Consider the following 26942-nt stretch of genomic DNA (forward strand, 5'->3'; position numbering starts at 1 on the left):
TAAGATGGGACAACTGGTGTCTCATATGTATCCCAGCACATGTAATTTTTTAAAATACTTTCTGAATAAACACTTGATAACTATTTCAAATGTAAGGACATCAAGTAATGATTACCTGAAGTTCACAATATCTTGCCAAAATCATACTTTGGTATGTGAAACTGCCTTTACTAGCAATCAAGTCTGAACAGAAAGGAACTAACAGTATAATCTGATGTGTTCTTCAGGTTATTTTCAAAACACAATATATTGTAATTTATCAAGGTACCTGACATGGATCAGAACTGGACATTGCTATGTGAATCACCAACATTCTTAATAGTACAGTTTCGTATTTACATTTTTTTTCCTTTCTAAAGTTTTCATTTACTATATGGATCAGGGTAAGTGATATTTCACATTCTTTTTTACCTTTATCTCTTAGGTTATTGTATTTGGTATTGTTTGGCTAAGATTCGCTACTAACATCTGTTTTGCAAAAGGGCTCTGTTCTGTGCTGCTTTTTCTACTTATGTAAAATATGTGTCTTTATTTTTGTGTTAAACTGGCCTTCAGCAATTCAGGATGAATGATGTGGTGGGATGTGTACTTCCCTTCCACCATGCCCTCCTCTACCCAAACAAACAAAATCAAATGTGCATGACCATACATAACTCTGGGGAGTTTGGTCAATGTACTGAAATATGGATTTTAAATGTGAACAGGAGATTCTTCTTGTTTTATTGCAAAAGGAACAACACATGGCATTATGGTGTATACTGCTCTTGATCTGTAGCATATCTGTCATTGAAGTCAATGAGAGATGTAAGTGCTGATTGAGGTCTCATTTTGCGGTCTTTATTGAGGAAAAAGTTCCCTTTGAACCATTGCCAAAGCCAAAGGGACTTATTCTCTTCCCATTTACACTGGTGTATATCAGGAATAATCATTAAAGTCAGCAATTACACTGGTGTTAAATGACTACAAGTGAGAAGGCGATTAAGCACATTGGCTTGCACAATGACATGACAGGAAATTTTCTTAGCCCTGGTCTACACTGGCGGGGGAGTGGGGGGGAATTGATCTATGTTATGCAACTTCAGCTACGTGAATAATGTAGCTGAAGTCGACATACTTAGATCGATTTATCATGGTGTCTTCACCGCAGTGAGTCGACTGCTGCCGCTCCCCTGTCGACTCTGCCTGCGCCTCTTGCAGCGTTGGAGTACAGGAGTCGATGGGACAGCACTCAGGGGTCGATTTATCTCGTCTAGGCTAGACACGATAAATTGATCCCCGCTGGATCGATCGGTGCCCGCCTGAATGATCAGGGCAATATGTGGTCCTTCAGGTGTGAGACTTTTTTTTCTTGTGCACCCAAATTTCAAGTCAATGGGAGTTTTGGGTGGCTTCAGTAGGAATGCAGGATCTGGTCATTAATGTGAAAGGTACATTTTACATGGCATTCTGCCAAAAAGAGGCAGCATCCACAAGTGTGTAAATGCACAGAAACAGCTTGAATTTATGAGACCTAGGTGACAGAAGTGCCCGGACAGTCTTTTTATGTCAGAGTTCCTGATGCTGCTATTTCTGATGCCAGCTACCTCCATATTCTCTGCATACACTTGATAGTTGAGACCAGGAAACATTCTAATAGTCCACATGCTAAAATCAGAATAATTAGTGTAATCCTCTTCAGTGCCCTACACCAACTACAAGTAGCAAAACAATTAAAATATTAGGAGAGCCATTATTGGAGAAGAAAATTAAACATAATCCAGCAGCATAGTCTTGAAGAAGAATTCTTAAAAAAAAGACATGGATTTCAAAAAAGATTGTTTACTCATTAAGTATCCTGAAATACAACTAAAAGGGACATTTGATAACTCAGACCTTAATAGAAATGGGGTTACCCATGCAGAGGCTACAATGATTAATTTTCTGAAGAAAATTATAGGTAGAAAGAGGAGATAGAATATCTGATTCCAGAGGTAGTTGTGGTTGTGGAACAATTTATTTGTATGAAAATATGACCTTTGTTTTGCTAGCAGGATCAGTGAAACCATCTGCATGCTGATCTGCTGAGTTAGTGCTGACCAAAGAAGTAAAAGTGTCAGAGAAAAAAATGTGTTAATTCTTTTTTTTTTTTTTTAAGTTGAGAATTGTTTTACTGGGGCCATTTAGGTCACCTTTTGTCCAATTGTTGCCGTTTTTGACAAGATACGTTGAGTTTCCTGAGATGAAAGACTCTATACATTTTCTTTCAAAAGTTCATGTAAATCCTTTATAAAAGAGAAATAAAGGCAAAAGTGAACCCTAATTTCTAAAATGTAAGTGCTAGAATCAACACATGGATTCTGATAATATAATATATAACATTTATTTATAAAAGCAAGTCAAAAGGTTTCTTTATCTATCTTCTATATTCAGTATTTTGCCAACTGTTTAGAATACTGATACAATGTTGTATATACTATATAATTGTGCTTTTGGGACAGATTTTCTTTTTTGGTGGTCCAGATTTACATTAATTTCAGAACATTCACCCATGTAATTTCTAGCTGTTTTTATAGATTGTTTTGAACACCAAACTTTTGTTAGTTTTATCATAAATTAAACATCTGACACAAAAGATGTTTCCACTTTTATATTTATAGGACCTATTTTTGCACACTTTTCTCATGCTGAACTCACAGTGACTTTCATGTCAGTTGTGGCTGAGTAAAACATGTAGGATTGTGCCTAGAGACTGGTATATTTCAGTTTCATATATTTTCCATTATCTATTTATATAACTAGATAACCGATACTCAGGGGTATTTCTTTTAGACCAGATTCTGATACTCCTTGTCATATTTCAGTAGTTTAATTTAATTGAAATTAAGGGTAAGGTACTGTTCAACATGAATAAGATATTAGAATCTAGCCCCTATGTAATACATTATAGAAAAAAAAATCTAAGAAAGCAGTAATATTTAATGTAATGTCATGCAATATGATACTAATATGATAAACATAGTTTTAGGTGGGTAAATACTTTATAATTAATTGGTAGGTTATTACTATAATAGCTTACATAGCAGTCATAAAATATAGTGAAATAGATTTTCTCTCTGTCATTTAAGAGTAATTGTTTTGGTAATTTTACTGACTGCCATGTTAAAGATCTGTCAGAAGAAGTAGTTACTTTTACTTGAGGGAAAGTCATCATTCATTGATGAAATAATAATGACGGAGAGCAAAACCTTGGTCCTGTAGATGTGTGGAGTGGAGCTTAGGTGGATCTGAGTATCCGCACCCTTCAAAGAGGCTTAAATGGACTCTGAAGTTATCAGACCCCCTCAGAATTGGTTGCATAATTCATATGGGTTCATTGTTTGGGGCAAAGTGCATGAATCCATCCCAAAACAATTATCCATGGCATCCTGGAGACTGGGAGATGGTACCAGGACAAGCACGGAGTTTGTTGTGAGGAGGCTAGTGCTCCTCATTTTCCTGACAGCTGGTGAGACTAAAAGAGTTCTCAGGTGAAGATAGGACCACTGGAGTAATGAGAGCCCAGGGCAAAAATATAGTCTTCCCTTGTGCCTGTACAGCTCCCAGAACATTGTTGTTACTACTGGAAACAAATAATAACAACATAGAATAGTAGAGAGTGAATGACAAAGACACCCACCTTCTCATCACAACCAGCCTTGCAAAGCTACAATTGGTTGCTTTAGTTAACGTGTCTTAGAGAACCCCCCCTCCACCCACATTGTCCTCCTGCAGCAGTTCTACAGGGAACTGTAGGCCCTGCATAGAGAAGAGTGGAACAACAATCCAAAGGAGGCAAATTGAGGTTGGCTTGTGAAAGGGATGGAAAGGCTGTGAGCTCATTTACATAAGGTCCCTGTCCTAAGCATCTCTGTACTGTGCTCCAGTGAAGTGTGAGTTCTCCCATACAGTGTGTGTCTAAGCCTCCTTCCACTCCAGCCCTGCTATCTTCAGCATATCTGTCAATTAGCATGACCAGAGGTCCTGATTTTATAGGGACAGTCCTGATATTCAGGGCTTTGTCTTATATAGGTGTCTATTACTCCCCACGCCCTGTCCCAATTTTTCACACTTGCTGTCTGGTCACCCTACTGTCAATTCATCTATGTGTAACTGTGATCCATCCTAATATAAATATTATACATCTTTGTAATTTTTATTGCTTTCATTTTACTTTTTCATTATTGAGATGAGTCTCATAATAACTAGTATTGTGACAATACTGCAAAAATGGTATAAACAGTTAGGTTTTAGAATGAATGTTTATTCTTAAAACACTGAATGGAATAGTGTCAGAAAACACAAAGACACATTTAGATAGTGGAAACCAGAAGCATTTAATTAATTGGATTTCAAAGGGAATAAAGTGCAATGAATGTAGTAATTAAATGGTTATAAAATTTACTAATTAACTTACAGATAATGGGCCAAATTCTTCTCTTGGTTATACATATGTTAATCTGGAGCTACACCCTGGACTTCAAAGGAATTATTCTAGATTTACAACAGCAGAACAGAGAGCAGAATTTGGCCCTGAATTCCTAAAATAAACCATTCTAAGCATTGTTATTTTGCAAAGGGAAGCATTTCGGTACATAAAGTATGATATTCAGTTGTGGTTTTGCAGAGAGCAGAATGAATGAATTGCATATATTTCCAATCTGCTGGAAAATTAATTAACAGTATTTTAGCATTGCACTTTAAAATGTAATTTGGGTCCATATTTCCCCGTACCATTTTCAAAGCAAAACTCTCAGTTGATTTTAGAGGGGAGTTCTGTTTAAATCTGGATGGACAGATAAGGACCTTGGATACAATGATTTATGAATTAAAAAAAAAATAATTCTGTGGTCCTTACTTAGGCAAACCTACTACAGAAAAATCTCCCACAATGGTAGTTTTGCTAGTGTAAGGTCTGCAGAAAAGATCAGACCCTATGTAATATGTATTGCCATTTTGCACTTTTTATGTAGAATACATTTATATTTGTTTGAAAACTATGGAGTATTTCAGCTTCCACTGCAACATCGTTCTATTTGACAAACGGTGACCACTGCTGTAAGTCATGTGTTCCTGTGCTAGTCTTCAGGAATGTCAGACTAGGGCTTTGAGAAGGGGCGGTGGGGGAGGGAAGAGAGAGAAGCGGTTGATGCAGTATATTGTCTACTTGAGTATGACATGTAATAAAACATTTCCTTCTCATTCTGATTTCAACATTCTACTTGGCTTATGAAAGTCAGGCTATCTATCATGATAATTGTAACAGTACCATGAAGGGGCTTATTTTTACATTCATAATTTGGATAAGAGGGGTAGCATCACATCACTGTTTCATCTTTTTTTTTTTTTTTTTTTTTTTTAGAGAGATAAATTAACCACCAGTATTTCTAATATGAAGTAAGTATCATTTTTGGCCTCGCTGATTTTTTTTTCTTTCAAAAAAGAACAATATAGCAACTGTTTCTGGTTAAGAAGATGAAAGTTTAATACAAATGTACTCATATCTTCATCCCATTTTCCATCAGTGTGTTTATAACAGTAAAGCCATGCATGTGATATACACAAAATTAGACATATTGTTTTCATAAAGACTTCATAAATCAATGTAGGCTATGCTGATGAGTGAATATGGTGTGTTCTTACTATCAAATGCAGTTTCATTGGCAATTAAAGCCTGTAGGATCAGGCCTAATTTGCTTTCAGTTCTTATGTAAGCTTTTAGGTCCTGATCCAGCATTGTATAGCACAGGGATGGCAAACTTACTGACTCCCCCCCCCCCCCCCCCCCGAGGAGCATCTGACAATCTTCAGAAGTTCAAGAGCCGGGGCACATTTGCTGGGGGCGTGACTCAGGGTGTCCATCAGCTCCCCAGGAGGCGCCCAATGGGGCTCAGGGCTTCAACCCTGCTCCTGCTGAAGCCCCAAGATCCCCCCCTCCCTGCTGGGCAAAAGCCCCTACCCCACCACCCCGCTGCAAGGAAGAGGACCTGAGCCTCCCCCTCCAGTCTGGTAGGTGGAGAAGCGGGGAAGGCTGGGGCTCAACGAGACTCACTTTAATGGTAAAAGAGCCACATGTGGCTCATGAGCCACAGTTTGGGATCCCTAGTGTAGCATGTGGGTAGATTGTTGTATCTACACAGAGCCCCACTGAAGTTAATGTAATCCTGTAGGCCTTACCTTTGCAAAACTCTTGCTGATGTCAATGAAAGGTTTGGATGCACACAGAATGTAAGATCAGGTCCAAGGCAAATAGACAGCTTGCCTGAATATGTATGTTAGGATTGGGCTTAATTTAGTCTGATTCACTAAAACAGCTGCATCTTAAAATAAGGTATTTATATTTGAAGAAGTACATTTGAAAATATTTACATATAGTAACAATGGCCCAGATTCAGCTCTACAGTAAAATATTTTACAGATCATTTTTTACCAAAGAATCTAACAGACTATATGCTGTACTGAATAATAATATTAAGTAACCATAATTAATTAATTTAACTAAAACTATACTAAAACTAAAATCAGTCATTTTAAGGGACCATATTAGATGGACGGTACATTTTAATTTAGTTGTAGACCTTTTGTAATTTTTAATAACTTGTACTCCATGATATGATAATCTCTGGATGGCAAAAATTGCTTTCTTTGTACTGTGCTGATATCCAGTAACATATTTCAGCTTTAGTTACAATCACAGTACAGCTTATGGTACTAATGGCAATTACTCCATACTCTAGAACATTAACAGCTCATAAAGCAAGGTTGATTACAGTAACAGCACTCTTTAGATGAGATTCAATTTTCTCATTGTGAAATTCATTTTAAATATATAATATTAAAATCATAAATATAATTTCAGGTTGGCAGAGCATTCTGTTAAATTTGCTGTGGCAGTACCTTGACCTAAAAGAAGCACTAATAATAATTCAGTGTTAAAAAGTTCTTGCATAGGTATATAAACCATTCAGAGCTATTTGTCAGCTATATGTTTTATAAGGGGGATGCAAAGTTACTTTTTACTTGATTATATCTAGCAAATTTCAATATGTACATTGCAATTTATTTAAATTTGGGTTGAGTTTAACATTATTCTTAAAATACATATACACATGTAATGTAACAGACCTATTTAAGTAAAAATGATATTTTGTTATATACCACAGCAACTTTCTTAAATTTAAAGTAAATAAGATGAAAGAACATGAGCCATACATACTATTTATTTTCTGTGAGCGTTTATTTCTTTTGGAGTCTAGTGTTCCCTTGATATGTACACTTAACTTTGATGAGGGTTATTCAGGTATATCAAAGGGGAAATGGACCATAGGGTGAAATTCTGACTTCTCTTAGGTCAATAGCAAACTTCCATTGACTTCAGTGGGACCAGGATTTCACCTATAATGTTTTTGATCAAACTGTATTCTAACAGTCCCATCTTTAACATAGATGATTTTGTCTTCCCTGGTGTTTTTTTTCCCCAATATCATTACGTATGAATACTGCTTGTCAAATTACAGTATATAGTGAAAAAGAAAACCACAAAACAGCACCTTATAATATTATGCACCTGAATGTTTCTAGAGGTTGCTTTATTTCCCTTTGTCTCTTTGTCAAATCAAGTCAACTTTGGTCTTTTTTAACTGAATTTATTCAATTATTTCTAAATTTAGTATGTAATATAATCAATATTGATTTTGGTTAAAATATTCAAATATTGTGAGTCAGTGGTCGTGCAAAGATTTAGAAGTGCTCTATAACTTGTATTTTTGAAAATAATCATCTAGTTCCATAGAGTGGAGACAACAGATGTCTTCTGTTATTTTTGTGTTTTTTTCTCTCTTATTAGACATGAATCACAGTGATTGCTTTTATTTTTAAATATAAACTTTTTTTATATGCTGCCTGATTAACATACATTATCTGTTATTTGCAGAAGGCTGTTAACCTAATGTTCTTCAAAAAAAAAATGTGGATCAATAGTGCATCCTTTTGTTAGGCTCTGATGCTGATCTGATCCATTTAGGCAGACTTGTGCTTGCACTTAGCTCCATTGATTTTAATGGGGCTCTGCCTGTTCCCTTACAGATTGGATTGTGACAGCAAGCAAAATCCTCTTTGAAGTTAATGGGAGTTTTGTTTTAGGACTTGTCTAGGGTAGGGAAATTTCCATAGTTGTAGCTACAATGATGTAGTTACTAGTAAAAATCCCTAGTGTAGATACACTACACCATTGAAGAATGAGGCTTTAGCTTACGCAGCTTACCTCGACGTTTAGTAGAAGCACTGTCTTACACCAGTGCAAAGCCTCTATAGACAAGGCCCTAAGACAATCCCTATAGAGAAGGCCCTAATAAGGATTGTAGGATTGTGTCCAAAATATTCCTTTACAACTGTTTGACAGGACAAATAATAGTTGCTTGCAAAATAGATGAACAGGTACAGTAATACCTAATGGAGCAGTAAAACCTACTGGGTCCATTGTGCAATATCTTACTCTGAGTTTCAGATGATGGTGGTCTTTACTAATGTGTATTTATACACATCAAATCTTCCATAAAATGCAAAAATGAAATGTTTTTCTAAGACAAATGAAATTGTTAAACTTTCCAGAAACATGTTTCCACAAATATTAGGAATAGCTAAAGTAACGTTTCTAAATTTGTTTGTACTGGCTAATCATGTTTTGTCAATGTAATAGTTTATATACTGAATGTTTTCCATATTTTTTCCAATGGCTCTCAGGAGTTTTCTGAAGACATACAGTTTTTTTTATTAGATGTGATTTTAGGATTGAAGATATTATTATGGAGAAAAGGGAAGTGTTTATTTTCCTCCATGTTTATTATATCATATAATCTCAAATGAATTGTAGAATTATCTGGAAAAGGTAGAGTATGTATATGTCATACCTCATTTATCATTTGAATGTTTGAGAATTAGTCACTTCCATCTCTATTCATCATCAGCTTAATGTGAGAGATCATAATTTCAGCATTGACTGACACTTCGTAATTTTAGTTTGTAGTTGTCTAATGAAATTCTTTCCCTCTTCCATATTGCATTACATTTCTTAGCTGACCTTATCTCCTAGTCTCAGTGTCAGTATAAGGCCGAACTCCTGACCACTTAATTATCATTATAGTTCATTTTTACTTCAAAAACAATGGTAAGAGAATTTGTCATAGCAATGAAAAAAGAAAAGTCCAGTCCTAAACCCCAATCCTGCAACTTCTTATGTATATGAATAGCTCTATTTATGTGAGTAATCTCATTGGACTCATTAGGACTACTTCTGTGAGTAAAGTATGTGGTGTTTTCAGGATCCAGCCAAAATATGGGGACAGCACTTACAGTGCTGAGTTACTACTTTGTCTGAACTCCAGTTTGCTACTTTGGGAACTGTGCCCCACTAACTGTGCAGGATTAGGCCTATTATAATTAAATTTTATGCTTCCCTGATGATGAAGAAGAGAACAATCTTGTACAATGTCAGAAAGGTTTCCATGGTAGCATAACAGAATTTTCTGTTTGTACTCATTAAAATGTACAATTAGGTTTTATACAAAGAGAAAAGTGGTGTAGGCTAGTGAAATGATCACAAAGGTGACCAGCAGGAGAGCCTGAGTTTGAATCCTGCTTTAGTCACTGTAGGGCATGCTTTTTGTTTTTTCTCTTAATGTGCTTGTCTGTTAATTGGGGCTGATGATGATAACAATTATCCAGCTTCCCCTTATGGGTATTGTAAGGATTAATTAATTAGGAAATGTCTACGCAGTGTTTTGAATGTACAAATCACTGTATAATGCTAAACATCAATTGGACTCAAAACTGCTTCTTTACATAGGTAGCACTCCCATCAAAGTCAGTGAGTTTTTTATTTATTTAACATTTTTAATGCATATTTAGACTTGGCAGAATTCATTTATATATGTATAATTTTGACATAATATTGATGCTTATTTTATGCGTTACATTTTTTATTAGTTCAAATGTTCACAGTTGTGCAAAATTATGGGGTTTTAAGCATTCTTTTTTTATTTTTATTTATTTAAATTTTCACAGTTGTATGGAATTATGGTGGTGCCAGATAATGGTGTAGGTCAGACAATAATTATTTAATGACTGTAGACACTGAGATTCAAAAAGTTAAAACTTTATAACCATTCAAATACAAATTGTCAACATCATGTGTCAAAATATACAAAGTAAATTCCCTGAAGTCAAACTCTATTAAGTTATCAAACAACATTTTTTCTTATGTTGCCTTCATGTAAATTTTTATTATTATCAATGGAAATATGTTTTAGTCAGTTTGTGTGTATATAGAGACATCAACATTTAGTGATATTTACCAATAAAAATCTAATCCTTCCAAAACTTTGAATAAGGACTGCAAGATCTGAATGAAGTTCAGTTAGAGATGACATTTTTCCAACTTTGGTGGCTGACGATAGGCTCCAAAATCCACATTTAGGCACCTAAATAAGAATGTCTGCTTGATTTCTAAAGATGATGAATATCTGCAGCACCCATGGATTTCACTGAAAAAATGACACATTGGACTTTTACAATTCATTAATTTTTAGTCATCTCCAGTTATTATTAATAACACAGATAAATGTGTTTGTATAAAAATATGATTTTAAGTTGACAGCATCCTTTATACTTGACAGAAACATCTACTTTGTAAGAGAGGTTTTCATTTGTAATGTAAATCAAAAGTCTAGCTACTGTTAGTGCTTTTAAAACCTGGCCATCTGGAGAGAAGGGGAAGAGATTGTTTTGGCCTATCTTATCTTTGCATAACTTTATAAAAATCCATCCAGCCTCATTTAATACATGAGTTTGAACATCCTGTACTTTAAAGGCTGGAATTATGGTGTCATAAAAAATCACACTGACAGGAAAAATGTTCATCAGAGGTATTAAAATTGCTACAGCAAACTGAAGTATGAAATTAAGATGTGGTATTCTATGAATACAACATACATTTTCAAGAGGGGTTTGGTGACAACTAATTCATAACAATCTGTCTTGCATACACATAACACCTTTCATCCCAAAGGATTCTAAATTGTCTTACAAAATTTGTGCCTTCTCCTGCTTATTGAAGTCAATGGGAGCACTGCCTATGGGAGCAAGACTTGGCACTTAATAAGTTAATAAAAATTATGCATAAGGATCACTTCACCTACCACTGAAATGCTTAACAATATATAGCAACACTATTCAACAATGTAGGATAGAAAGTGAATATTACTATATCCAGGTGATATTGCTTGATGAATTTAAGTAGGAAAAATATAATTTATTCAAATAGGAATATGGAACAGATGTTAGCGTTAATATCCCAGCTCTTGGTTAAGACTTCCATTTTAGGATTCACCCAACACATGCTATGCTGTAGTATTTTTACATGTATTGGAACTGTTAGCTACAGCAGTTTTCATCAATTTGGTGTCACTTTCATTGTTCATCTAATATGTTTTGGACTTTAAAGTGACATACACCCAGTTTTTTGGCCTCAGGTTTACATTTTTTGCTGCCATGAAAGCTAAATAATTTCAAGTCTATCTGAAGAATGCTGGAAAAATATTTTCTAATACAATTAAACAAAATTCTCCCAACGCTGCATACTTTTTGACTGATTACATTTCTTTTGGTGCCTGAGGGAAACTGAGTGTTCAAACTAGTGTTTGGCACATGCATATATATTCCTGCATTTTATATATTATGCTATGGGTGCCAGAAGAGGCTTAGGGCAAGATTTGCATTTTTCATGCTTCAGCTGCCAATTGCAAGCAAGCCTAATGCCATCCAATCTGATTTTTTTTAGACTGTAGGTACTTCTATATGATCTCTTGTCACAATTACATGAATACTAAAGGTGACCTGCAAAGGGTAGCACAAAATTGCAAAAGGGCTTATACCCTATTTTGAATCTTTATGATCCCTAAAGAAGGCCTGAAATGTTTTTGTTGGGAAAAAAGTCTCCTTTTTTGTTTGTTTTTTTTATGTTAGGTTTATTACCCAAGGAAGATTTGATGGTGACAGGAGAATAAGTGACATTATAACATCACAGCTGACAAAAGGTGAAACTTGTGCTGCTAAGGGAGGAATCGTTTTGTACTCAGACTTCGTAAAGTACTTTGGCTGCTCATGAAAGCTTATGCTCAGATAAATTTGTTAGTCTCTAAGGTGCCACAAGTACTCCTTTTCTTTTTGCTTTCTTTTGTTAACGTTTATTTACATCTAATGATTAATATACAGTTTTGGAAAAAAAAGATGTTTTTGTTAAAGCTACAGAATGTGATAGCTCACAATAAACTGCTTTGAGAGTAATTAGCCATTGGAATAATTTTCTAGGAATCTGCTGGATTCTCCATTAAATGAAGTCTTTAAATCAGGACTAGATATCTTTCTAAAATATATGTGATAGCTCAAACAGAAAATTGTGGGTTTGATACAGAGGTTATTGGGTGAGATCCTTTGGCCTGTGTTATGCAGGAAGTCAGACTAGATGATCATAATGCTGTCTTCTGGCCTTAAAATCTGATTTTGTGAAATCCCTAAGATATCCTCCAGTAAAGCTATGAAAGGTAAAACTTGACATCCCTGATCTTTCTAAGGTAAAAAATGAGCAGAGGGAAAGAAAAAAAGGCACAAATTCAATTCTCAAATAATCATTTGTAGGTCACCTTTAATAAATACAAAAGAATTCCTGCTTGTAATTGAACTGCCTTTGCTCTGCTGCATCAGAATGCAAGGCGCTAAAGTAGCTTCACAAAGGCATACTGTACCCCCAGTGCATCATTGGAGCAATGCTGTGTAGCAGCTGTCTTTGAAAGACGGTGTTAATGGAGGCCGTCTTGTAGGCAAGTTGTTAGGAATACAGACTAAACATCTCCCCTTACTGGAATTATAATGTTCCACAGCCTGTATTACATCTGTGAAAAGACTGAATCTGGGTTGAATGGACAAGTGCTCCTGTTTTTTCACCAACTTTCCTGGTTAGGTCAATCTTATAGAATCTGATGAAAATTTCTTTACAGTCTGTTTTTTTCAGATATAATGTAGGACTTCTGATTTTTGGTTTTAACCAAATAAAACACTCCCCATGCCCCCCTCCCATCAATGTTTGTTCAATAAGCCCCAGAAAAAGCACTGGAAATGGTTGTTTATATCTAAGGGCTTGTCAACACAGAGCAGTACTGCGGACTACGGGGTCTGATTTCTAAAGTGCAGTAATGTGTTGTGCACGAATTGTTCAATATGGACCTTGCTGTTGCATACTAAAGGTTCCCTGGTACACTTTAACACAGTGCTGTTTGAAACAGTACTATGTGAAAGTGCACTAGGGAACATTACAAAGAAATTACTCTTTATGGTATATACAAAGAGAAAGCTCCCAAACCTCCTGATTTTTGGACATCTACATAAAACTCAAAATTGCTAACAAATAACCCCCAAAAATGAAATTGATAAAACCGCAAAACAGAAGCCCTATATAATGCATCAAATCTACAAAAGGTACAGACAGTTGTGCAGAAATATCTAAGATTAGGGACTGTATGTTTTTCTTATTTTCTTTCAAACATGTTTACAAAACTCTAAAAAGTATATTAAGTTCATAAATATATTTTAAAAAATCCTGATTATTATGTCATGGACTTCCTTAATATATTGTTGTTTGTAGCATCTATCAAATGGCAGAGTCAGGTATTGAAACATCTTTTTTATAAAGTGAGGAAACAAACATTCATTAATTGATGATTCAGAACTGGAGGAGTTTAGCACTTGAGTCAAAAATAGGATTAGATTTTAACCTCAGGACAGAATTACTTTATGGGTAATGGTAATTGAATCTTATCTTTACATTTCCTTTAGTTATTTCTTACATAACAACTGAACTTGAACTTCTTAGGGAACACCGTCTTTGAAATCAGAGGGAGTTCTGCCTGAGTAGGGAGTGCAAATTTTACCCTTAATCTTTAAATAATTTAATTTATATAATCCTGTGCAGCGTGTGCTAATTAAAGGGCTGAGTGACTTATGCAATATGAAACTGATATGTACAACTGGTATTACAAAACTATTATATCTGATTAGGACCAAATCCTGCAGCCCTGGCTTAAGCCCAGCCTTGCTCATACATTAAGTTCTTCAGGCCTCTGCATCATATTTGTTTACTCCGCTCATAATTTTGTTGTAAGGTTTTTACTGCATAGCACATACTTTTTCTTTTCTAGAAACATTTCTCCCTTTAGTTCCATGAATGATTTGTTTGTCATTAGCATACAGGTGAACATTTCAGGAAACATGAATTTCTGTATTATAAAGTGGCATAAAAATAACACATGCTCAATATAGAAGAAGATAATATTTCCTAAGAAAAATTATACAATTATACGTTTTGAATTTTTCCAGATATATATTTTAATTTATAAATAAAAATCTTGCTAGTATGCAAAATATAATGTTATCTAAAATACATATTGCATACTAGTTACCTGGCTTATTTAATTCAGAAACGTGGACAAAAATTTCATACTGTTGATAGTTTTTTGACATCCATATTGCCTTTAATGTAAAAAAACTAAAGTTAGTATAGTAGTGGACTTAAAAAAAAAAGTTAGAAACCAGCTACATTGGGTTTAGTTTAATTATTTGCACATTTATGCTGTAAAAGCATAATTAGTGTACAGTAGTAGCCTGAGAAACTATGATAAAATCCACATTTTCATACTGTATTCACACATTTTTCTCATTAATGTAAACTATTAAACAATCCATTTTTGCCAATGTAATATCTTATTAAAGTTTCTACATATTTTTTTATTAAACTGAAATTTAAAGGATTAATTCCTTTAAGAATTGTTTTATGTATGGTAGAAAAAGCCATATTCAGGAACATAGACTGTCAAGTGATACTGCTTCTTTCAATGGTTTCAAATGGTTTGATGTTAAATAGGCTGTACATTAAAGTGCAATTCAGTAGCAAAAATACGACTTTTCAATTGCATACAGATTGCTGGTGTTTAGGGCCCAAGCACTTAAGCATGTAAGTAACTACATTACTGTAAGGCATTCCTATCAATGTCGGTAACTCATGGAATTAAAGTTACTCACATGTCTATGGGTTTGCAGGTTTAGGTCATGAGTATTTGTGCACCTGATCTGCAGGCAAAACTTCTGCAGACTTCACTGGGCCTCTCAACCTCACAGGATTGAGTCATAGACTTTTGCCTAACAATTTGCTATTAGAATGAAAAAAAACAAACAAACAATACATTTTCCCATTTGTAATAATTTTCTTTATAGAAGAATAAAGTACAGAGCTCAAATAACACTAACACATCATCTATATAGTGAGTTTACCATACAGAATAATCCAAAGAATCTTTTTTCATTTACAATATTAAATATTTGGAAACAATATATATCTATATAATATTTATTTATAGCTTTACATCTGTTTATATTTATATGTATATTATTCATTATACAGCATCATGGATGTACGTGGTGTCTGTATATGTTTATATGTGTATATACAAGGACCTCTGTACTATACAGCACATTAGACTTAAATTATACAGCAAGATGCCATGATTTATGTGGCAGAGTTTCACTGAATTCTGTGACAAAGTTAATTAATTAAAATCATTAGATAATCTTCATTGTTACTGGTGTAATTAAAAAAATAAGTCCCACCAAGTGGAAATACAAACAAAAGCCTATTAGTTTGCATTATGACAGAGGAATACACTCCTGTAGACCTTAGGAGAAGAGTCTTTTTGCATCGTGGAACCTGCTGGGGTGCGGTGAGGCATGCAATGACATGAGGGGTACCAGGAAATGAAGAATGTCTTGAGGAAGAACTCTGGGTGTCTTAGGAAAGGTTCATCAGGGAAAGGCAGCTTGTATACTGAGAAACTGAAGACAGCATGAGGGTGCTTCTCTTCCTTCAAGCCTCTATCTTCTTCCTCTATCTCTGAGTATCTCCCTCTGCTTCCACCCCTCCCGCAACGCAGATTTGATCGATTTCACCCGTATTCTCTTAGAAAAAGTCTGGTGTGGCAGGTACCTCTCATCTGCAGCTCTGGAGTAGCACAAGGACCTGAACGAAACCTGCTCCTTTGGAAAATATAGAGAAAAACAAAACAAAGGGAAAGAGAAAGGGAAAGCAAAATGGCAGGCAGACAAACGGAGGAGCTAAAGGGTAAGAAAATGGCCATTTTATGCATGTATATGCCAATTAATACCAAAGATTTTTGCTTATCACAATTGTAAAGTATGTGGTTATTTTCAAGTCTATATAATCATACTAGACAAAGTGTCCTCTGTATGTGTGTGTGAGAAAGAGAGACTGAAGTAATATTAACATTTTCCCTCTATAAGTACTCTTTATACAGGGCCAAATTTTGGTCTTAGTTACATGTATGCAACTCCATTGACTTTGGAGGGCTTGCATGTGTGTAAATGAATGTATGGGTAAACAGCCGGAATGTGCTTGCTCTTCTTAAAATAAAAATGACTTTTTTTTCTATGTTGATTTTACCAGAATAGTAACAAAAATCGTCACCACATCTTATACCAAGACAGGTACACCAATTACTCTCCCCTTGATGCATGTTTTTTATGTCTGCTATGAGCTGAACATCTCTTTAATTTTACAAAAGCAATTAACACAGTGATCACCTGCATTTGTTTGTTTTATTTATTTATTTGTTTATGATTCTCCTCTCAGTTTTGCATTGGTAAATGCAATTGGCTTTCTTGCAATTAATGCTGATTTGGATCAGTGTAAGTTAGAGGAGACATTCACTGTAAGACTGCCACCGTTTATAAATCTGCTTCTTGGTGTGAAATAGGTCAATTGTTCAGAATGCAGAAGAGATGAGCATGCACAAACAAAAGGGAAACGAGAATTAACAAACAAGGAAGAAGTGTAGGCTACAATGGATAAACTAAATCATAAGCTAAAAAATCTTAAAGGTACATCTATAGACTAGATTTAGGCTAATTGAGACTAATTGATTATGCTATTGAGACTTATTTGGCATATCAACTAAATTGAAGGAGACTGGAATTTTTAAACCATTTGGGACAAGAACTGTCTTCTTATGTCTTGCACTAGGGAGTGCTTAGCATAATAGAACCTAGATCCTGAATGGGGACTAGTGACTATGAATAATAATGACAAATAAGAGCCATAATAATAATGTCATTGTGTTTCGTATTTTTGTGTGGTTTAACAGGTTTCAAGTATTTCTTCAATACTTAAAACTTCCACAGACTTTCTTTCAACATCATATCACTGCGATCTGTGTGCCTATTGTGAAAAAAGTCATTAATGTAGACAAAATGGAAGGGAAATCCAAGTCTAGATGTGTGTTGGAGTTTTGCTATTTTTTTTTTTCAAACCCAAATGTGAGAGCAGGGAGCTAGAACCATTGTGTAAGACTGATGCATTTTTATCACTTAACTAATCTTTTATCATTTAACTAATGAGCAATATCAGTTTTTTTCTAGTTAGATTAGTATTATTAAAATATGCTAACATCCAGATAAATCCAGATCTTAAAATATGTTTATTACAATTTCTATGGCAGTATCACTTCACCAGATCAAGCTGAAGTAATTAGAGTTTATGTGGTTAAAGTCCACACAACTGAAGCCAGTGCACAGAATTGCAGCATGGTCCCATACCAACTGCAGCTGTTACACCAGCCTATGTCCTGCAATAGTAACCTCTGCTTCCCCTGTCATTTGTTCAAACACTAATCCCATGGCTCCTTCTCTAGCCCACACATGTCACTGACCTCCGTACATAGGTCCTGGTGCCAGGGGTGCTGCTGCCTGGCTTGAAATAGTAATAATACGTGGTTTCTGCCTTCAGCAACCCCACTGTAAAAATTAAAAAAGAGTACTTGTGGCACCTTAGAGACTGACAAATTTATTTGAGCATAAACTGTCGTGAGCTACAGCTCGCTTACAAAAGCTTATGCTCAAATAAATGTGTTAGTCTCTAAGGTGCCACAAGTACTCCTTTTCTTTTTGTGAATACAGACTAACACGGCTGCTACTCTGAAACTATAAAAAGTTCCAGCATCTGTATCACCCTATGTGTTTTCATTGTAGAGCCCCTTGTGCTGTGCACATGGATTGAAGGACTAGGAGTGGTTTATATGTGGTGCAGTGCATTGCTTTGATCCTCCAGGGTAAATGTCATTAACTTTATAAGTAAATTGGGGAATATTCCCTTTCTCTTCCTTTAACATGCAGATTGGTAGTTGTTCATTTTAATGAGTGTCAATCTCTTAATGTGATCGGTTGATTGAAAAGACATTGATGGTGATTCTAATGGCACTAAAATTAAAGCAATCCCTTGGTGGTGGATAAGCTAGATGTTTAAAAAAATATATGCTCAGACTTTCGATAATTGTTTCAACATATAGGTCCTTCACAATCATAAATGAAGGGCTAACACATTCCTATTGGTGCTAAATATATTTTTGTTATCTTTGGAAGACCAATATTTAGAACCAACTGGGATCCAGAAGGAAAATTTATACATATGAATGCTGCTATAGGAATAGAGGAATGGTAAAAATTTTGTGCTCACAATTTTGGTTGCACAATCACTTAAGAACACAGCTCTGCACATGCTTATATACTCATGCAAATGTCAGAATCTACATATGCAAACAGCACACAGTTTGTGTATACCGGTTTATCATTTGCCTGTGTAAGTGATTGTGTAAGAAAATTGCTCTCGAGTCCTGAACTCAACTAAAAAGAAGGGTTAAAGTCACTTTGAAAATGTTGACCTTCAGATATTACAGGCTGCTAATAATTTGCTGTCAAAATCTCTCTCATTAAAATGTTCTTGATGTTCACAGAATACCAAATCTTCAGCTTGCTGTAGCATTGATAATATTTCTATTGAAAATGTCCTCTCTACCCCACCCACACAAACATATACATATTGAAGGGAATATTTATAGCATCATATTCCCAAACCTTTAAGCATTGTTAGGGTTAGATGCATTTTACTCTATGGCAGATGTTTTTTCTTTCTTTCTTATTACTTTGTGTGCATTCTCTCCCACCTGACCTCTCACATCAGCTCAGGAAATACTTTTTCCTCAATACTGATATTTGACAAGCAATTGACTTGAACTCACTTAACTGTGAGATCCTTTCTATATTTCTCTAATCCAACCCTGCTCTGCTGTATAAAAGCATGCATGCTGTGATGTCTTTGAATATAGGATCTAAAATATAGTGAGGAAATGCTCTACCTCCTTTTTGGACTGTAAATTGTAGTTTGCTTTCCTGAAATCTACTTGTATGAAATAGCAAGTTCATTGGAATAGCATTTATTGCCGAACAAATGATGTGTGGGGTACACCAGACTATATGGGAAATCAAAATTCCCATATAGTCTGGTGTACCCCACACATCATTTGTTCGGCAATAAATGAGAGTGATGATCTGGCTGAAACTACTATCATGGTGGACTGATAGTAGCTTATGCGGCTTTTTCTAAAAGTGCATATAGGGTCAAATCCTGACCTCAGACAACCTAAGCAAATCATATTGATGTCAGTGAAGTAGTGTGGGTGGACATTTACTGTGTTTTAACAGATTTAGTTTGGTTTACATTATTTTTATACATTAATTTGATTACAAACTGTTATTAAAATAACTTACTCCCCAGTACTCCAGAAATGACTGATAAATGCAAAATGCTCTTTAGAATTACTTTTATTTTGGGCCGTTCTGTTACCTTTATTCACTTTGAATAGAATCTTATGCCTACATTGATTTCAAATGGACTCCCAGAAAGTTATATCATACTCCATGTGTAACCATATTTGGCCTTTAATACAAGAGACCACTTTCTTCTTAGTTTAAATCTTCATTATTTCATTACTGAAGAGCATGCCAAACAGAAATGACGTGGCTCTGTGGTTACATTCTGGAATGAAAGTATCTCTTTCTTAATAAAACCTAAGCTTTAAACTAAGAAGATAACAAGCAGACGTTTTTTCAAAAATTTTGCATTGCGTTTCCGAAGATCCCACCACAGTATGTAAGCTTTGTCTAGGATTTTAATAAGGAGCTTGAATATATTTTTTAAAGTATGCACTTTATATGGCTCCATATCATTTACACGCATACAGTAGAGGATATAGGGGAGGCTGTTTTCCTTCTGTAGGTTTTGAAACCAACAAAGGAGCTGTGGAAGTTGCAATGGACCTTTCATTTAACGGCCATTAGGTTTTGGATATCATTTTGTTTAATGTAAGAAATCATAAACAATACAATCCAGGCAGTGGACACAGTCTGTGTCCTGGACTGCTCACACTGCAGATATCCTATTCTCTGAAGAAACAAAATATTAAGGAATGAACTCCAGTGTTATGGAATTGATGTATGATATGAAATGATCTGTGAAAAATTTTACAGTTGTACAGCCCATGGCAAATGGATTCATGCCAATGATTGAAATATAAGCTTCCACTTGATATGATGGTGGGGGAAGAAAAAGACATCTGGTGATTTTACCCTCCCTGCCCCCAACACAAATGAATACCAGTGGTATGCTGTCTCTGTCCCATACATAGCATGTCTTTGTTTGGAGAAGTATAATTTTTAACTAATTTACTGACAAAGGGCTAGACATTGCTGTATGGAAAGTAGTAGAATCCTGGGCTTGGCAGAAAATATTTTTCTGCTGAGTATTTGCTGTTAGGATTATATAGTCCATGAGTCAGTGACCTCTATATGTCTATCTCAACCGTATTGGACCATTCTTTTTAAAAAAAGTGTATTGTGACCATAGAATATTTTTGATGTGCTTTTACATCTTTCTTTATTAGAAGTTATCTTATCACACTATGTGCCCAACTTGCCAGTGTCCTGCCCCATCACAATGCTGTCCCTAAGAGACACTAAAAACTATCCCATTCAAAGTGTCTGTCACTAACACATTCCCGTGAATGTCTTGCTTGAGACATTTCCCTTCCTACCTTCATGTCTCTTTCTTACTATGGTACTGGGTGGCCTGGGACACATGGAAAAGACATTTTCACCATGTTATTTCATGGACAGTTTTAACTGGGTTCTGAGATCATATTTCAGTATGCTGTGCTTTGTGATTTAAAGTATTTCCATATGTGACCCTACAAGCAGATTGCACTACTCTTGCTATTTTGATCTAGAAAATAAAAACTCCAACCAATGCATTGGTATAGTTTTCAGCTCCTTAACAAAAGTGTACATATGATATCTAACGCGTTATCAGCAAACATACAATGCTATGAATCTTTCCCTTCCTTCCCTTAGATATGGCATAGTTCAATACCATTTTCTCCTTACTATTCTATTTTGACCTTTAAAGCTTTTTTACTTTTTTATAATGCTTCCTCCTGAGTTTTTTTTAATCCCACCATTGCAATATCATTGCTTTCATCAGATTTACTGAAGATTCAATTTATGTTCTGAATCTGACTAATTGATTTAAGTCGGTGGGAGTCTTTTCATTAACTTCCATGAGTTTAGGTCAGGCCTTATTAAAACAATTGGTATGGATAATTTTCTCCTCCTCTTCCTTCTGTGTGTACTGACTGTTGCACCAGACTAGATTTCAGTGGTTGGAGAGGTGATCTTTTACACATGCCTAGTTTTTAATTCTGTAAAATGCTCTGAGGTTTGCAAAAGGTGATACATAAATCATTAAATAATCATTTGTGGTACTTCAATATACTAGAGATGTTGACAAGCTGGAGAGAGTTCAAAGAGCAACAAAAATGATTAAGGGTCTGGTAGGACTGATTTATGGAGAAAGACAAAAACATCTAAATATGTATGGCTTAAGTAAATGGCACTTAAGGGAAAAAATATCTACTAGTACTGAAAAAGTGAAATCACTAAGGAGTGAGAGAAATATGTAATGTGTTACCATGGATTTCAACTAGGACAGGGGTTCTCAAACGGGAGGTCACAACCCCTCAGGGGGTCTCAAGGTTATTACATGAGGGGGTCATGAGCTTTCAGCCTCCACCCCCAAACACCACTTTGCCTCCAGCATTTATAATAATATTAAACATTTTTTTTTAATTTATAAGCGGATAGTCACACTCAGAGGCTTGCTGTGTGAAAGGAGTCAGCAGTATTTGAGAAAATTTGAAAAACACTGAACTAGGATAAATAGGATTAAATTAAGAAAAGAACCGACTAAGAGTCATGAAAAAATGTTGATGGTAATATCTCTTAAATTTTGGAATAAGTTTCCAAGGGAAGTCACAGAAAACCATCATTTTAAAACTGAAACAGACAAAGCATTGGAAAATGTATACTAAGGATAATCCCTAATTGGCTGGGAATTGACTATATGGCCTATTCAATTAGGTCTTTTCCACCTCTAACTTCTATGATCTTATGCCAAATTCTTACTCCAACCTTTATAGTCAGTGGAACTTTTGTCTATTTAAGACTCAAGCTGGAATAGGTTAACCTACATACAAGGGAGATTTGTGCAATAGAAACACAGTAAATAACTTCACTGAATAATTTTAGGCCTAATTCACCTCTGAGACTTCTCTGAGATAGTACCAATATAAGCGAGGAGAATGTGGCTCTTATTATGAAATGCTTAGCCACATCTCTATATACATCATATTATTTGATTGGCTTTCTTAATGTCAGCTACACTGACAGTTTTCACCCTTTATTTTGGTCCTGTTAAAGTCAATCTGTTTTTCAATCAGCAGTCTCTTGGACAATAGTTTCTAAAGGTACTCTGTTATACAACTAGTCAAATAATATTAATTGACTATTTTTTCTTCAATGAATGCTGAGATCATTTTCAAATACATTATTATTCTTGCAGTTCATAGGTATGGGTAAATATTTCACACATATTAATGAATATATTTGAATTGCAAGATTTTTTTTAAAATATAAAATATAATCAGATCCATCCAGACTTTCTTTGACTCCTTTTTGCCACTGGCTCTGGATTCCTCCCAAAACAGTTGAATCTCTGGATAAAAAAGGGTAATTTTTATTGGCCACTATATCACTCCTCTCCAGGTCCCAGCATATTTTGTTTCTTGGGAAGGATGATCAGATCAGGACTGAACTGTGGCAACCTCCAGCTGGAAGATGGCTCCATTACAAGCTGAAACTAATTCAGACCAGTCCTCATGCTCCTTTAAATTATGCTGGGAACTATACGTGCCCCTGGCTTCACCCCATGATTGGGGAACCACAAAAAGCTCCTTTGCAGTAGCCCCTCACCTATTCATCTTTCTGCATCCAAGGAATATTGGGTGGAGCTGAGGATTGAACTCCAAATTTGTTAATATTTTTTTCATTGTTTGCTTAGCTCTACTGTTCCATGAAGCTATGGTCGATCATAGAGGTAAAGAATAGTGAGATTTTGTAATCTTTCACACGTTTAACCACCTTCAGTGTAAAATCCATCACTTTCTGGGTGGAAGTATGGTGTAGATTTGTGCGTGGATCAAGTAATTTTTGCTTTACTATCATAACTTTTTACATTGAAGTATCATCACTAACTGATGTCTGAGAGCAACTTAGACTAGGCTGTCTACCATTGCTGCTGCTGCACTGTTTCCTTTAATTTCAAATTCCCTGAGTCCTTATTTTTTTCATGCAAGTACATATTTCAGAAGAGTGGCTGCAAACATATTCTGTTTGTATCATTTATGACAATATTCCAAGTGGCCCTTTTAAATAAATGTGAGTCAGAGAAACATTGATGGCTGACACCTGCCATTCTGACCTGTGTACTTCCTGAATGGAAAAGAACAGAAAATACCTGATAACAAAGACTGCCAACTCCTCTTTGACGATGGGAATCCACCCTGCACTCTAAACATACAATAGATCAATTAATAATAGATACATCATTGTTCAGCACCAGAGACAGTGCAAATGATCTGCCTAAATACCTTTTTTGAAGCAAACTAAACAAGTCACTAACAAAAAAGCCCAAATGTTCTGTTAACACTACCTATTCGTTAGCGTCCTGGATTCTACACAGTCTTTAACTCTGGGCAAGGTAATGAATTTATTGTTCTGGTGCATGACATTCTCTCAATTGACAAGTAAAATACATCCTTATGTATTCTACTGGATCTGCCTCTGGCATTTGATATTTCAAATCACCAAATACTTCAGTCCTGCTTCCAAAAAATCGTCACTGGTGAAGAGAGATGCCATAGAATGACTCAGGTCTTTCTTGGTTTCAGAGTAGCAGCCGTGTTAGTCTGTATTCGCAAAAAGAAAAGGAGTACTTGTGGCACCTTAGAGACTAACCAATTTATTTGAGCATAAGCTTTCGTGAGCTACAGCTCACTTCATCGGATGCATACTGTGGAAAGTATAGAAGATCTTTTTATACACACAAAGCATGAAAAAATGGGTATTTACCACTACAAAAGGTTTTCTCTCCTCCCACCCCACTCTCCTGCTGGTAATTTCTTGTCATACTGAACCCAGAGTGTTGTTATGGTCATCTGGCTTTATATAGGGCACTAAATTGATGGTAGGAGTACATAGATTTTAGTGTGTTTTCAGATTTCCCATCTATTACCATATCTGTTTTGTTTTAGTAGATTTTACAAGAATTTCACTATTTCCTATTTCTTCAAGGGTCTGATGCTCCCCTCACACCAATGTAAATCAGAAATAGCTCCACTGAAGTGTTACAGTGGTGCAAAACTTGTCTGAGTGAGAAGAGATAGGCTCCATCTGCCATTATATTTTGCTATAAAGGCAAATTTAGCAAAGAAGCTCATAAATTCAACAGATAAGAGACTTGAATATCTTTCCTCATTTATCAATGGACCTACTTTCTTTTTAGTACTTTCTCGATATACTTGTAGAAACACTTGTTCCTCTTGTTACTGAGGGTAGCCATGTTAGTGGGCAAACTGTTTGTATGGTAATAATATTGTGCTGGATTTGAAATTAGTTTCCTGTTTTATCTTTTATTCTATTTTTATGCATACTTACATTACACAATTAATAATGTTCTAATTTTCTTTTCCTGACCCATGGAGTCAAAGGTGTTAACATGACCCTATCACTGTCCAACATTAAACAGTGTTAAACAAAGTTTGGGATTTGGTGTACAGAGACCTTATGCTGCTTAGTACCATGACAAACACACCGTTAAAAATCCTTTTAAACTTTTTAATAAAGATAGAGAAAAGAAGGAATAAAAGTTACAAAGCATTTGAAATGCAGCATCCCTTCTTCCTTTTTCCCTTTAGATGTAGAGGGGTAGAGGGGGAGTTGGGGGAGAAGGGGAGAAACCTTTATGTGACAGTCTCTTATATAGTAATAACTGTCTTTTTTTTTTTTTTTTTTTTTTTTTAGAAAAGTGAAGAAATTAATTGAGATGGGATGGAGCTGTCATTGTTTCTGTTGTTAAAGTCTGATATTGTTTCCAGGAAGACAAAACAGGACGAACAGATACAAGAGGGAAATGAAAAAAATAACAAAGAAATGCAGCATCCATCCCTGGTGTTTGCTGTCATGCTTAACCTTACTGCTAGAAAAACACCAGCACAGCACCAGGTCTTATCAACCACTTAGAGACTTGCCAAACTTGTACCAATGTCAAGCTCTTTAGGGCATTGTTTTTAGCTGCCTTTTTCTGATCACAGGCTTACAGGGCTGTTGTAAAATATTCAGCCTTGGCTGACTAAGCCAGAATCTTATTAAATAACCAAACCGAACAACCAACCAAAGGTAAAGGGGAAAAAAAATGACACACAGTTGGGAGGTGGGGAGTGTAATAGAGTATTCCATCACAAGTGGTGGTTGGAATTTAGCCAGAGCCAGAGGAGGAGGCAATGTTATCTAAGTCCTTGTTGGTCTGTACAGGATATCTAAGTAGTAGTCTTTTTAAGATATTAGGATGTGGTAACTGTAATAATATGAGGCAACTGTGACTTAATATTAGAGTAGAGGATTGGGGAGATTGAATGTAAAATATCTAGAATGCTGATATTCAGCATGTTAGATAAAACATTTAAATCACTTCAGATTGGTGGGACAAAGAAAGAGAAATTGGCCTGAATAGCCCTCTTATGACATAAAATATAAGAAGTAGCCCTAATGGAGGAAATTTCTGTGAGGATCCCCTTGAGGAGCTCTTGCTTTTTTCTTCCATACTGGATGGAGTTTCCCCAGTGAAAGGTCACATGGCCTTGTCCCCAATGCTGGCAAATTCTAGGGATCCACAGGAGATCAGGTCCGTGTATACAGAGGCTCTGTGACTTTGCACAAAAGCTGATCAGTTCCAGTCTCCTGGCTCCGTGTCAGCATGACTGTATTGGAGTCGTGATACTCAGGATTTCCTCTGACTATAATTACCCACATCCTGTATTACAATTTTTGACTAATTTTTGCAGGGTCAGGGTAAGGATATCTCTAAACCGCTTATCCTGCCCACACATCCCTTTGTCCTACATACTTTCTGTCCTCTTCCCCTGTGTGGACTCCCAAATTATGAATGAACTGCCAAAGGGTCCAATACTATGAAGTTGATTGAGTCACCATTCTATATGGGCAGAAACAGCCCTAGGTGTTTTGCCAGTCAGGATGGAAGATGTTTTCACCTTCCGCCTTCCCACTGCCATATTCCCAACAGAGTGGCAGAGAAAAGACAAAAAGGCCAGCCAATCAGTCAGGGAAAATTAAAAAAGCAAACAAAAAAAATAGGGCAAGTAGCTCTGTGGTACAGCTTTTCCTGGAAGCTGACACTCAAAGTGACTGCACTGATTGACTGCCCCTGGAACCTCCCCTGCATGTGCACATGGAAGAGGAAAGATTTGTGTGTGGAGGGTCTCATCTATGTATGACTCAAGGGGATGGGG

Source organism: Lepidochelys olivacea, assembly GCF_965140295.1.
Source record: "Lepidochelys olivacea isolate rLepOli2 genome assembly, chromosome: 1".
In the NCBI taxonomy this organism is placed as follows: Eukaryota; Metazoa; Chordata; order Testudines; family Cheloniidae; genus Lepidochelys; species Lepidochelys olivacea.